Source organism: Pagrus major, chromosome 17 (genome assembly GCF_040436345.1).
Source record: "Pagrus major chromosome 17, Pma_NU_1.0".
In the NCBI taxonomy this organism is placed as follows: Eukaryota; Metazoa; Chordata; class Actinopteri; order Spariformes; family Sparidae; genus Pagrus; species Pagrus major.
The window spans coordinates 21202091-21205823 of NC_133231.1; positions in this window are offsets into that span (position 1 = coordinate 21202091).

Genomic DNA, 3733 nt, shown 5'->3' on the forward strand with positions numbered 1-3733 from the left:
AACATTATCCTTGTATTCTTGCCATTTCATTAAACTTGCTGAAAATATCATGAAAATATCACCGTATCACCGTATGAGGTACAGTATGTACACATATGTATACACTGTGGTGCAAGAGAAGTCTGTGAGCGTAATTGGCTGATCCGCAGGCACTTTTGGACTTTTAGAAGTCTGACAACATCGCTGATTTTCTTCATTTTTCGTAAAACCGCCAATATTTACAATCTACAAAGTTGATTTTTCTTACCACAAAAATCCTCAGAAATTATTTAAGTGAAGAAATAGCATATGAAACTCCCCATTGTTGGTTTGACCCGTTGTTGTGACCATGGACCTAGTAAAGAAAATGAAGGTTAGGCTCGGTTTTTATTATCGAAATGAGGCTTGTTTTAATTCAGTACTGGTACATGGGGACACTATTCACCTGCGTGCTGCCTCCTGTAAACTTTGCTGCCTTAAAGCTTTGTATCACAGTTCTCTCTCTAATTTAAAAACAACTCCTTGAACAGAACACATTGTGTACTTTATAATTTGATTTCCTGGTCTTCATTAAGCCTAAAGAGACTGCAGCATTGGTACATTTTCATTTTCAAAGTCCCTTTGTATCTCCTATCACTTAACAACAACTGAAAAGATTTCAAAAGATTTTTCTGAACTTGGTAGAGCAGCATTCTCTTATTCTGTGCCCTGGTCATGCAATAATCTTCAGAACACACTTCAGCAAATGTGTAACCGACAAGTGTAATTGCTATTCCTCGTCTATTTTTAAATGTGCTCCTTTTTGACTTTTTGACTTGCTCTATTGTATAATTCCTGTAACTTTGGTGTGCTATATTGGCCAGGTCTCACTTTAAAAGGAGATTTTAACTTCAAGGGACTTCCTGGTTAAATAAAGGTTAAACAAAATAAAGAAAGATTGTGGGGAACAGTATGGAGGTAGACTTTTCTAATGAATGCTGGAGATTGTTTCCGAGTCAGTATGACATCCTGGCATTTTTGGCATACCGCAGATTTTGTTTTTGTCTGCGCTCTGCATGCTACATGCTACATTTTGGCCAAATGAGTACGTACTGCTAGTATAGTAGGCATTGTCGAATACAGCCTGTGTTTCCTGTGGCTCTGCTGTTCTGCTCTCAAGCCCACCTCCGGCTTGAGCTGTCCAGCCTGGTTCCTCCAGCTCGCTGGAGTAAATGGTGAAATAATGGTTACAGCCAGCCATAAATCAACCCAATTGAAAAACATCACCATTAGATTCTCCCTCTCTCTCCCTCCCTCATCTGCTCTTTTCCGTGCCCTTCACCTTTGTTCCAGGAGGGAACGAGGGAGGGAAAGATGACTATTAGCAAGTATTGTTGGGGGGGAAACAGGCTTCCTGAGAAGGTGAAAGATAATGAAAAATAAATGCAGCACATGTGTTTGTGTGTGTGTGTGTGTTTGTTTCATTGGGCTTGTGTTTGTGTTGATTTCAGAGCATGAGAACCACTCTTTAAGCTGTTACTGGTATGTGGATGCTATGAGCTCTGTCCTGACCCGGAGCTTAGAGGAGAAGGCTCATGCGGAAGGAAGAATATCCTTGTGTCAGCACATCCGCAATCCGTTTCTGTGTGTGTGTGTGTGTGTGTGTGTGTGTGTGTGTGTGTGTGTGTGTGTGTGTGTGTGGTTGTGTATAGCCATGCATGTATTACAGGCTTAAGGGAGGGAAGGGAAAATGCATCACAGTGAGACAGATGCAAAATGGCAAAAACAAAGGAGCGATACTGAAAGATCATCATGGTAGTATGAATCAATGGGTGGTGAGTGAAGCAACGCGTTAAATGTGATATGACACAGATACATACATATTGTAGACACACAGAGCTGTCTATCCTCATTCATAGAATAAAAATGGATCGACACACACACATATTTAGTTACAGCAGCTGATTGCAGGCAGCGGTGCATTGTTCAGGCTTTATTGGACCAATAAAAGCCTGTCTGGGTTTGGTTGCTGTGGTGATGCTTGCCGAGGTACATACTTAAATCATAATCAATCACTTAAAGCAGCAATACCCTAAATAATCTATTATTAACAAAACACATGCATTACAAATCTTCCTTAAATGGTCAGTTCACCTGAATTACATCATTTCTCACTTTCTTCTGATGGTATCTAGCCACCCAGATAGTTTTGGTTCAATCATCCAGGTATTAAGATATACGTCTCTGATATTACTGTTTGCTTGTGGTGCTCAATAAAATATTACCTTGAAACAGCTCAGCAGCACAGTGTCATTCCAGAAACAATGTCCCAATTACTCTGGATGACTTTACAGTGAGCAGTTTTTATTGGAATTACTTTCTACCCAAGGTATAGTTTCTATTAAAACCACTGACTGTGAGTTCCAACCAACCAAAGCCAAAACTATCCGCATGCCAGTGAAGATAAATGAGAATTTTTGTTTTGGGTAATTTGGGTGAATTGTCAATTTAATTATATATATGCAAGTATTAGAAGCTAAAATATTTTTACATTGGTATCAAATATAAAATTACTACCCTTTCAGCGTGTTTTGTTATATCTGTAAGCAATATTCAATGTTGTCACTGGTAGAAATTAGGGGTGTAACAATCCATTGATCTGAATTGATATGTCGATTAAATAATCAACAATACAATAGAATCGATGCAAAGTGAAAACATCAATCCATATCATAGTTATTCAGATACTCCTTATTTTGAAATTCCCATAGCACGTCTGTGTCACCTTCGCCATCGGAGCCAGCGCACCTCCCTCCTAAACATTCAAACAGTGCAGGTAATTGATTGACAATCGCTCCCTGTGTTGTAGTGGTCAATATAAAGTAAACTTTACTACAATGAAATGGCTGCAATTTCTTAGTCATTTATATGTTGTTTTTTTTATGGCCAAAAGCAGGAAGGCAGCTTCCTCTGTAACTGATTGTGTTAAATGTGCAACTGATATCGTCTCATAGCGATCGCGGGCCCCTGAATTGAATCAAATCGAAATCATATCGTAAGAGACTTTATTGGGAAATATCATATCATTGTCCAAGGAATTGATATAATATTGTGTCATGATATAATTTCTGGTTTACACCCCGAGTAGAAATGTGTCTAAACTACAGGCACTTTATAATCTGTTTGGCAGTTGCATCATATTTATTTCGTAAGTTGTGTTTATTATCGTTTGGGAAATTCTTTTTGTTAAAACAACCACAACGTCACCAACAATCAAGAATATTTATATTCAAAATGCAAGTGAGACACATGTCATATCACAAGTAGTTGTTTAACAGAGCTACTGTATACTGGAAGGTATAAAGGACCCCGGTCATGGGCAGTCAGAAAAGGTGTTGCCCTGTACTGTACCTCCGTCCTGATGGTAACAGCTCATATTCACCATAGACAGGATGTGATACATCACTGAGGATTGTCCGTCCTTTCCTTGCCACTCATGTCTCACAAAGCAGTGACATACTGCGTTGTTTTTGACCTGCAATCTTATTGGACATAATAACAATCTCACTTTACTACAGACAGTGAAAAATGTCCGGCAATGAAGCAGAAAGTTAAAATACTCTCTACAAATGAACAATAAAACAGAACCAGTATTTCTTTGTCCGCTCTAAATGATTGAAGCTTCCACATGGAAAACAATCATTGTAATCCTTTCCTATAAATGACATCATCAGCTAGATATTTATACTCCATATTTATACTCATTTACAACTTC